Source organism: Danio rerio, chromosome 16, assembly GCF_049306965.1.
Source record: "Danio rerio strain Tuebingen ecotype United States chromosome 16, GRCz12tu, whole genome shotgun sequence".
In the NCBI taxonomy this organism is placed as follows: Eukaryota; Metazoa; Chordata; class Actinopteri; order Cypriniformes; family Danionidae; genus Danio; species Danio rerio.
This window is the reverse complement of record NC_133191.1, coordinates 53,800,872-53,812,938: the sequence shown is the minus strand read 5'-3', so window position 1 is coordinate 53,812,938 and position 12,067 is coordinate 53,800,872. Positions and strand designations below refer to the sequence as shown.

The window sequence follows — 12,067 nt, the reverse complement described above, 5'->3', positions numbered from 1 at the left end:
ATGGATAGTCTACAGAACAAACCATAGTTATACAATAACTTGCCTAACTACCCTAACCTGCCTAGTTAACCGAATTAACCTAGTTCAGCCTTTAAATCCCACTTTAACGCCTCATTCACACGGGGCGTCAGCTTGACTTTAAATGGTGTTGCCGAACTGCATTGTGGATCCATCGGCGCTGTGTCAGAGGCGTTGCTCAACTTTGCAAGCACCGGCAGAAGCGTCAGCCAGTCAGATCGCTGTATGCACCAGCTCAGACAGCAGCCGATTGCTGACTAATTTTATTGGCTGACGCTGCTATGGCGATCGCGCTAGCCCCAACTTCAGACACGCCCTCTGTCAAGCGTGTGAATGGGGCATACGCTGTAATAAAGTGTCTTGGAAAAATATCTAATCGTTAATTTACTGTCTAAGCGTTATTTACTGTCATCATGGCAAAGATAAAATAAATCAGTGATTAGACATGAGTTATTAAAACTAGTATGTTTAGAAATTTGTTGAAAAAAATCGCAGAAATTAAACATATATTTGGGATAAAAACAGGGGGCCAATAATTTAATAATTCAGGAGGGCTAATTATTCTGACTTCAACTGTGTGTGTGTGTGTGTGTGTGTGTGTGTGTGTGTGTGTGTGTGTGTGTGTATATATATATATATATATATATATATATATATATATATATATATATATATATATATATATATATATATATATATATACACAGTTGAAGTCAGAATTATTAGCCCCCTTTTGATTTTTTTTCTTTTTTAAATATTTCCCAAATGATGTTTGACAGAGCAAGGAAATGTTCACAGTATGTCTGAAATAATTTTTTTCTTCTGGAAAAAGTATTATTTGTTTTATTTTGGCTAGAATAAAAGCAGTTTTGAATTTTTTAAAAACAATTTTTGGGATACAATTATTATCCTCTTTGAACTTTTTTTTTTTTTTCCGATAGTCTACAGAACAAACCATCGTTATAGAATAACTTGCCTAATTACTCTAACCTGCCTAGTTCACCTTATTAACCTAGTTAAGCCTTTAAATGTCACTTTAAGCTGTATAGAAGTGTCTTGAAAAAATATCTAGTCAAATATTATTTACTGTCAGCATGGCAAAGATAAAATAAATCAGTGATTAGAAATAGGTTTTTAAAACTATAATGCTTAGAAATGTGCTAAAACAATCTTCCCTCCATTAAACAGAAATTGGGGAAAATATAAACAAACATTCTAATAATTCAGGGGCCTAATAATTCTGACTTCAGCTGTATATAATACCCAAAGTGGAAAGATTCTGATATAACATTTCTCAGAACTTTTTGATTATAATTTAAACTGATTATGGCAAATTTATGATGCACCTTTTTGTTTTAATGCCAGTACATCTAATATCCGACAGCATAAAGACGATGGGATTTGCGTGTTGAGAAATCTTGGATGGTTTCAGGAAAGCGCAGCGGTGGCAGAAACACACACTCTGCTCTTAACACTCCTCCCGCTGTGCGCTTTGATTGACACTTCTGTCATCTGAATTCTTTAGCATGGCAAATGTTCTCAACCTAAACCCTGTTTTGTCTGCCATCATAATTTATTTAATCATATTTTACCATACCTTCCCCCCTCCATGCCACAAATACACATTTATATCCCTCTGCAGCACATCTGAAAGTAGACATTTTTGTGTGTGTGTGTGTCACATTTATCAAAGGAACGCCTGTCCTGCGCTGATGTGAATTAAGACAGATTATTGGTAAATAATTCAGAGCGTGCCGTTGATGAACTGGACCCACCAGACCACCTGATGCTGGAGTGAAGATCCTGCGTGTAAATAAATAATAGCATTCTTTTCGGTTGTGCTTTAATAGCATAAAATATTTAGATATTTGGATGATTGAATTTGCTGCTGAATTACAGGTTGCCGGAGATGCGGTGAGGGGAAAAACGCTGCTCGATGTGTGGAAATGGGAATCTGGCCAGAGCAGGAGCATCACACACACACAAACTCCAGCCCCAGGTGACGTCTGCTGGAACACACACAGAGACTCACAGGCCACGCATGGATTGGAACACGTCCTAAACACTTTGCAGTATGTGCTACATTTTTATAATAATATCATTGGTAAAACATGAAATGCTTTGCTGCTCTGTCCTTAGAGTATGTGCAATAGTAATCATTTAGGAACATGTTTACTATCTAGTTGCTTAAACCTGATTTATACTTTTCACCTGACTGAAATGGACAAGACTTTTATTCTAGCATTCACCGTTGTGATATTCTTTGAAATGACAAGGAGGCGGTCAAAAAAAAGCCACTGTAAAATCAGACTGATAAACAGAGAAGTATAAAGTTACTACCTCATATCATTAATATTCTTGAAGATTTTTAAACGTATAATTTTTGTTGTTTTTATCATTTATTTTAATGATTATAAAGATTTTTATTACCATTCAAGTTTTTTTTTAAATCCAACTCTGAAGCAGTACTTGCTTTTGTTCATCTCGTACAGTTCTACCAATTAAAGTTTATCATCTTCTGCCGCTTTTCCGGGGCAGGGTCGCGGGGGCAGCAGTCTTAGGAGAGAACCCCGGACTTCCCCATCCCCAGACACTTCCTCCAGCTCCTCCGGGGAGATACCGAGGCGTTCCCAGGCCAGCCGAGAGACATAGTCCCTCTATAACTTTAATATATTAATTAAAGTTTATTAAAATATTAAAGACAAGAGAACATGGGTTGCTTTTTAAATATATATTTTTTTTTATTATGGAAAGAATAAAAGCAACAAAAAAAAGTACTAAAAACACAAATAGGTTCGTAATACTTTATAATAACTACACACTGTGAATCATTTACTAAGCATTAGCATCTAGTGAATTCATTATCTGTAAAGCATTAACTCTACATTAATAAGCGTTAGTAAGCAGTTTATAACTGCATCTACAAATGCGCTATTCTTGACTTATAAGCACATTTACAGTGTGCTTAATGGCTGTACTTTCATACTTTGTTAATGATTTATTGTTCATTACTAAATTAAGTATTACAACAAATATATATTTTTGTAATTTTCCTCAAAATAAATATACTTTTGACAATGTTAAACTTTTCATTAAAAAAACATGTTGAGAAAAAGTGTAAACAACTAGACACATTAAGATATGTGATTAAGAAATAACTGCATTTGATTTTTTTTTATTCTTTTGGCCACACCGGGCTATTACAAAACATTTCTTAGTGTTTATCCCTGTATAAGTCTAAAATTTTGTTCATGATATTCGTAAAAGGGTCTTAAAAAGTCTTAAATTTGACTTTATGAAACTGCAGAAATCCTGTGATGGAGCTGAAATTTAAAATGAAAATGCTGTTTAATACTTTTAGCAAAAATAAAGGACAGCATTTGTTTGCAGTGAACATTAAAAAAGTCATAGTCAGATATATTTAAAATAAACAAGATTAACCTGTTAGCCAGCACTCATTTTTGGGGATTTACACCTACCTAACTTTAAATGGTAACAGTAAATCTAGGCAGTAAATCTAGCAAATGTTATGTCACTTTTCACCCTGCTTAAGAAGATTACAAAAGATTTCTCACAAATTTTTCTAGTTGACTAAATTTTTTTTTACTAGTCATTTAGTAAAAATATGCTTTTTGGACTTAAATGCTGCTGCCATAGGCCTAGTATATTTCAATTTAATTGGGTTAGTCTTTTATTTTTTTGAAGGCACTTTACTGCATTTTGAATGTTAAAGTTAAGATTAATATATATATATATATATATATATATATATATATATATATATATATATATATATATATATATATATATATAATTTGTTGATGTAAAAATATACCTCGTTCTCATATTATAGACTTTATATTACTTTATATTATATTACTTTATATTATAGACTTGATATTACTCTTTCGGCTTAGTCCCTTTATTTAATAAGGGTCACCACAGCAGAATGAACCGCTAACTTATCCAGCAAATGTTGTACGCCCTTCCTGCAGCAACCCAGTACTGGAAAACATCCATACACTCCCATTCACACACACACACACTCATATACTAAGGCAATTTAGTTTGTTCAATTCTCCTACAGCGTATGTGTTGGACTGTGTGGAAAACGGAGCATCCAGAGGAAACCCACAACAACACAGGGAGAACATGCAAACTCCACACAGAAATACCAATTGACCCAGCCGGGGCACAAACTACAGTAGCAACCTTGCTGTAAGTCAACAGTGCTAAGGACTGAGCCACGGTGTTGCCTCATGGATTGTTTGTTCTTGTTTTGTTTGTTGTCACATGACCTCATAATGTAAGTTTTTTTTAATTTCAGAGTGGCATCCAGTTAACTTAGCAATAAAAAAACTCCACCATCAAACATGAAAAATGTACCTCAAATATAGTAAAAATAGGATGGTATTTTATTCTGGACAGCCATGATGTAGTATCCTGCAAATAATTTAGTAAAAAGGACATTTCGTGTAGCATTTCAAATACAGTTGAAGTCAGAAGTATTAGCCCCCCTTTGAATTTTATTTTATTTCTTAAATATTTCCCAAATGATGTTTAACAGAGCAAAGGAATTTTCACAGTGTGTCTGATAATATTTTTTCTTCTGGAGAAAATCTGATTTGTTTTATTTCGGCTAGAATAAAAGCAGTTTTTTATTTTTTTAAACCCTTTTAATGATAAAATTATTAGCCCCTTTAAGCTATATTTTTTCAATAGTTCTCAGAACAAACCATCGTAATACAATAACTTATCTAATTTCTCTAGCCTGCCTAGTAAACCTAATTAACCTAGTTAAGCCTTTAAATGTCACTTTAAGCTGAATACTAGTATCTCGAAAAATATCTAATAAAATATTATTTATAGTCATCATGGCAAAGATAAAATAAATCAGTTATTAGAAATGAGTTATTAAAATTATTATGATTAGAAATGTTGAAGAAATGTTCTCCTGTTTAACAGAAATTGGGGGTAAAATCAACGAGGGGGGTAATAATTCTGCAATTAAGACATACATGCATGCAGTACATGTATTTTTTTTTTTAATTACTATTTATTTTTCTAAACTTGGATCAAGTTTAGCTACAAAAAATAAATGTATGTATTTATTAACATATATGTATTTATTAACATGAATTAAAAATAATTGTATATTTATTTTTTCTCCAAAGCCACAATATCTGAAAAAAAAAAGTCTGTTTAGACTGAGATGACTTGTCATGAACCGAGCAGCCATTTCAATACATAAGTCTAATGTTTTGCTCTAAAGGTTTATTATTTTTGGAGGCACTCTGGATACATTGATATTTCTATCCAAAATAATTATACCGTAAACATTCTGGCACCCATTGGCTTATTACAGAAATGGTAACTACAATGAGAAATGGAGCAATTAGAGAGGTTCACATGCATTATTTAGTCCTCATTAGCTTTCTGTGACACGGCCGGCTACGGACCAATGAAAAGTGTTGGCTGCGCGCGGGCAATTAGTAAAATTAGTGGTGCAGGATTTGGCGTTAGTTCAGGCCACATGGCCTGCGAGATACCAGCCTGGTGTCAGTCCAGTAATTTATAACTTTGCATGGGAAATAATAGGTTTGAAAAATCACAGACAGGCCACACCGACGCAGAGATAGCACATCAGGAAAGCTCCGCCGGACGGCCAGGTTGTCCGAGGACGTCGTCCAAGAGGCAGGCCTCACGCTCGCCCGGCAATGATGAGGTGTAGAGACTCCAATGTGTCCGTAATTAGCAAGCCGGGATGTGTTTGTTTTCATCTCTGCATGTTTGCGCTGATAAAGTTTGACTTGCCAAAAGCGCCGGTCCCATGTTGGAGGCGGCTCAAGCTGTTTTTGCCGGCATCCTTCAAGAACCGCTCCGCTATTGGTCAGCACCTGTTTGAAAGAGATCCGCGCGGCAATTTGCACACGAAACACAGGCTCGCAATGTGCCACCAAGATAATACGATGCTGGAAACAATTAACATGTAGCGAAAATGGATTTGTTTACTCGGCTCCATTTTTTTCCCTTTTTTTTTCCAAAGGGCGGATAAATATGGCTTTCCCCTCTTTGACTTCAAAACACCCACATGTTGGCGTGTATCTCCCGCTGTAGCCCCACTTAACTTATAGTTTAGCAGCTATACAAAGTATTTGTAATTCAGATTATGACAAGGCTTGACGAGTTCTCATCGGCGTGTTTGTGCAGAGCTGTAGGAGGACATGCGAGCAGCCTCTTATTAATACGAGAGAGAATACAGGAGTATAAACAAAGTAAGCAGGTGCTCGGAGCTTTAGAAAAAAAAAAGCACAAGTTAACGTGTTCCAGAATAGCGGGCCGTAATTATACTTTCTGCTTTTGTGGGGGGAGAAAAAAAGCGAGGTGTTTTGCATGTTAATCGTGCCAGGTAAGTTGGTTGATTTCCTGTTCTAATACTTAAGTTTGACATTAATAATTCATATCGCTGCCAGTTTTCCATTTTTCGCACACCTGTGTTATTGTTGGGTGTAATGACGAGGGTTCCTTTCGGCGGTGTCATCGCAGGTGAGAGCGCCACACTTGATTATGTAAAACAACTTGTCAGCCTTTTTATTTTTATGTAATGTTTAGTGTCAAAAATGTTGTGATTAATTACTCCCTAACCTGAGCGCAGAAAGGGGACTCAATCAAATAGCATTCAAACGCATTCTGACGACCCGCGATCACATGCGGACTGTGCTTTTATGAATAATACACTTCAGAATCGGAGACCGCGCACACACACACCCAAATGCTTGTTTCTCATTTAATACCAGATATAGATTTTTAGATGTTTTTTTCTGGAGTCAAACTAACTCACAAATGACAGAATCAAGTAGAATTGAAACATGTTCCAGTCATCATCTTGATTAGATTTGGACTGTATTTTTATGAATATTTAATGTATTGGAGGTATTGTTTTTGGTCCCACTTTATATTAAGTGGCCTTAACAAATATGTACTTACATAGGAATTAATTAGTTTGTTACAATGTACTTATTGTGTAAATACATGTATTAACTGTGTACTTATGCTTGATTAAATACCTGTATGTAGATACATCTGTATTTAACTTTTGTAATTACATTTGTAAATACACTGTTGAACATCCCTTACACTTTAACCCTCCCTTAAACCTACCCATACCACCAAACCTGTCCATAACCCAACCCCTATCCCAACTCAAAAGCACCACAAGTGTTCTTAAATACATTATAAACACAGTAAGTACATTGTATTTATTTATTGATGTAAGTTCATAGTAGTTAAGGACACTTAATATAAAGTGGGACCTTTTTTTTTTTTTTTTTAAGTAGAATTCAGAAATTATGACTCTGGTTGTTTCCAATTTTAAAAATAGTTTGGAATTTGAAATGTTATTTTTTGCAGAGGAATTCTGAGGTCGTCATGACCCTAGAAGACTCCAATTCTAATGTTCTATTGGAGTGTAATCAAATGGCCTTAGGCTTAGTAAGTTCAAAAGAAAAATGTTGTAGTAAAATTTTGAAATGTTTGTTTTATAAAATAAAATGTAGAGGTCATGACCCTTTTTAAAGTACAATTCAGCGAGCATGAGATTAGTGAACTCAAATCAAAATGTTATTTTAGATTCTGAGGTCATGACACTTGAAGATTCCGATTCAAACTCAAAAGTTTGAAAAGTTTGAAAAACTCAGAAATGATGACCACTATCTCATCCATTAATCGAGATGAGCAGATTTTTTGAGGCTCTATCAATCATCTGAATGAAGGAATGACATATGATCTGTGCAGAGGACTATTATAACATTTGCTTATTTTATTAAGGACATATAATCTAATAATAATAAATGTATTCGAAAGACCCATGCATTTGAGAGAATTGAGACCACTTATAAAATGTTATATTTTTAAACCCCACAATATTTTCATTTTTGAGTTTGAATCGGAATCTTCAAGTGTCATGACCTCAGAATCCAAAATAACATTTTGATTTGAGTTCACTAATCTCATGCTCGTTGAATTGTACCTTAAAAAGGGTCATGACCTCTACATTTTATTTTATAAAACAAACATTTCAAAAATTTACTACAACATTTTTCTTTTGAACTTACTAAGCCTAAGGCCATTTAATTACACTCCAATAACACATTAAAATTAGAGCCTTCTGGGGTCATGATGACCTCAGAATTCCACTGCAAAAAAATAACATTTAAAATTCCAAACGATTTTTAAAATTGGAATCGACCTGAGTCATAATTTCTGAATTCTACTTAAAAAAAAACCTCCAATACATTTTACTCTGAATTGTTCAAGGTAATGTCTGGATTCCCTGATCAAAACAAACAAAAAAACTGAAAAGAGTAATAATTTTATATTTTAAAAGTTAAAGTAAAGGCTCGTACACACTGGGGCGCTTTTGATTTGTGTTTATCACCAGCGTTTATCGAGATGTTTTTCCGGATTCAAACCGAAGGGATTTTCACTGGCGTCAAGCAGAAGATTATGCAAAATCACTCCTTGACAATAGATGGCGCTACGCAACTTTAAGCTTCTGAAATCCGCTTGTAACACAGAAGAAAAAGAGAAAAGGTTGACATGCTTGTTGTTAAAATTACTGGCAATTCGAACAAGCAGGGATGGTTCAGGTAGCAGCTCCAGCTCTAGCGATAAAGAAGTGATTATTGTTCACCAGTGCAACAAGCAGCTCCACGTCATATCGCCTCTGGGCATCTGCTTCAATGTGTGTTCGCATTGACAGTTTTGCGGTCGAGCGCCTCCAAGTGATGTTTACTGTAACTTCAGCAACTTCGTGCATGTGATCAAAAGTGCCAATCTGATTGGTGTCTAAACAAAAAAACGAGCATGAGGTGTTTCTTAAAAAAATATGTTTTTACGCCTGGAGTTTTGCTTGCTGGTGTGTACGATCACATTGGCACCTTTTTTGTTAAACGTCGATGGAAAACGCGAGCAAAAAGCGTCCCGGTGTGCATGGGCCTTTAGAGTCCTGACCTCCAAATCTCAATTCAAAAAGAAATATTTCAAACTCTAATAGAACATTTGAATTGAAATCTATGAAAGTCATCATCTCCGAATTCCACTTTACACATGCAAGAAAAAACATTTTTAAATTCCAATAGACCTTTTTCACATTTCCGGGTTTCTCAGTAGCGGAATTCATCATGGTTGGGTAAACTTAAAGCGCAATGAATGGGAGAATACAACAAATAATTTTTTCAGAATCCTATTTGCTGAAATAATAAAAGAAAACTCCTCTATGTTGTTATCAAGACTTTCAGAAAAGGGAAAAAAAATAGTGTGAGACTGATGACGGCAGTCAGAGGAAAGAATAACATCAAATTTACTTTCAGCCCCATACACACAGCATTAGAAACATCTCATAAGCGGTAAATCATTTTTTGTAATTTGAAGCAAAGATGATATAACACATACATAAAAACAGATACGAGGATTTAAGATTATGATGACGCGTCATAACAGTCTTGTGAAAAGGATCCATAGAACATTTGAATTGTAATCTTCTAGGGTCATGATGATCTCAGGATTCCACTTCAAATGTAAACATTTCAAATTAAGATAAAACATTTGAATTAGAGTCATAATCTCCAAATTCTACTTTAGAGAAAAAAATGATTCCCACCGTATATTTTACTACTAAACATATAGAATATTTCGAGATAAAGTCCTCTGAATTCCCTGATTTCTAAAAATAATAATCAAATTTTCTTTAAGGACAATTTTATTAAAAGTTCTAGAGTCATGACCTCCAAATCTCACCTTAATCCAATAGAACATTTTAATTGGAGTCAATCAGTCATTACCTCAGAATTCAAAATAATTCCAATAGTTCATTTTACTCTGAATCTTTTAGGGTAAAGTCCTCTGGATTCCCTGAATTTTTTATTTTTTTTAAATGTAATTAAAAATGTCAATAAAACAGTTTTAATTAAAAGTACTGGAGTCTCATAAAGAAACATTTCACATTCTAGTTGAACATTTTAATTGGAATCTATGATAGTCATGTTCTCAGAATTCCACTTTACACACCGCACACACAGACACACACACAAACACACACACACGCACGCACACACACACACACGCACAAACACACACTATAAAAGTCCAATAGAACATTTAAATTGGAATCTTCCAGAATCATGACTAGACCCAGACAGAATCTGCAGACGTTTTTTGCTATTTCTAACCAGAAGATCTTTGTAAAAACAAATTGCAGATTTATGCAGAATTATTCTGAGAACATCGTAACTAAAAACTTATATAAAATAAAATTTAGTACCTTTTTTGTACACTTTACTCTGAATCTTTCCTCTTGATTTCCTGATAAAATAAAATTAAAAAATATATATAAAAAATGTAAATAAAACAGCTTTAATGAAAAGTAGTGGAGTTTCATAAAGAGTAGCCATGATCTCAGAATTCCTATTTATACACACACACACGCTGTAAAAAATAAAAAGTTGAGTTAACTTCAAATTTTAAAGCAACCGGCAGCAGATAAATTTTGAGTTTATTATGCTTCAGTGGTTGCAGAAGTTGTGCTAAATATTTTTTTTAAGTTGACTGAAAAGGAATACTTTATGGAATAATTTGGCACAATTTCAACTTGTATTTTATATTTTTTTTACAGTGGTAACCACTCAAATAAAAAAATCAAGTCTCCTCAACATTTTTTTTTTTACTTTCACTAAACAAACAGTTCCAAAGATGCAATTAAATCCTTTTTATAAGTAAATTCAACTGTCCACTTAACACAATTTGTAAGTTGGATTTTTTACAATGCACACAAGCACACACAAAACCATTTTAAAATTAAAAACGTATTTTACTTTGAATCTTCTAAGGTCATGACCTCCTGTTTCTCTGTTAAAAACAAACAAACAAACAATAACTGCAATGGCCCGCATGGAATCTGTGCATGAAAATCCGCAGATTTCCACAGATTTTTAGCCCATCATTGAGTCTATTCACTTGTGTGTACATTTCAGTGATATTATTGACTAATATGAAAATGTTCGTATAATTTATTTAAAATACAGTTTGGAAAGTAATGTTTTGTCTTTTAGTAGATCTGTTATATAAGAGACTTGCTTTGTTTACCAAATAAGTGGATCTAATTGGAATTACATTGTAAACAATAAATAAAAGTTAAAAAGGTATTTTTTTTATTTCATATATTATAAGTTTTATAAGTTTTTAGTTATGATGCTCCCAAAATAATTCAGTATAAATCCACAGATTTTTTTACAAAATTCTCTGCAGAAATAACAAAGAATGTCCACAGATTCTGTCTGGCCTTTGTCATAATTTTGACCATCGCTGAGTCAATTTATTTACTTGTATAAATGTGTGTAAAATCTCATCGATTCAGTTTTTAAATTAATACTAGTAATAATAATGACTAATATGAAAATGCTCATATGATTTATTTACAATAAAGCAATGTTTTTTGTCTTTTAGTATTACTGTCTCAGTAACTTTATTTGACATGGACATCACAGTTACACTGGACAACCAAATGCATTTGTTTAAGTGTTTTAGCAAACTGGCTAATTCTCAACACCTGTCCACAGGAGGCTTAAAATTGACTAAATGGAAATATAATAAAAACATGTACACACCATTACAATTCTTTACCTAAAATTACTGCAGGCAAAAGCAATCCGACATGATCCAACCAACTAACAGTAGACTATTTGTGCAAACACTGCTGTTTTGTTTTTAACCACTTTTTAAGAGCACTACTAAAAATATTTAGATTACTTTCTGATTTTAAGCTAACCGGTAAATCATTCCACAGTTTGGCTCCTTTTACAGAGAAGATAGATTGACCAAATGAGGTCTTACACTTCGGCACTAGACAGTCACCATTAGCAGTTGCCTGTGTAACTCTGTGGGAGTTATTGTTTACCAAATAAGTCGATCGATTTGGATTTGCATTGTAAACATTAAATAAAAGTAAAAAAGTTATTATTTTATTATTGCATATATTAAGTTTTTAGTTATG

General features: G+C 33.7%; 1 long non-coding RNA gene across 1 annotated transcript in view; it reads left to right on the top strand.

Moving 5' to 3' along the window:
• The first annotated feature begins 1,711 nt into the window (after positions 1 to 1,711).
• LOC141378333 (uncharacterized) overlaps positions 1,712 to 12,067 on the top strand; it is a 41,857-nt gene continuing 31,501 nt past the window's right edge. The window contains exons 1-2 of the long non-coding RNA XR_012392562.1: positions 1,712 to 1,827; positions 1,918 to 2,090. This is a non-coding gene — a long non-coding RNA (uncharacterized lncRNA). The remainder of the gene's footprint in view (positions 1,828 to 1,917; positions 2,091 to 12,067) is intronic.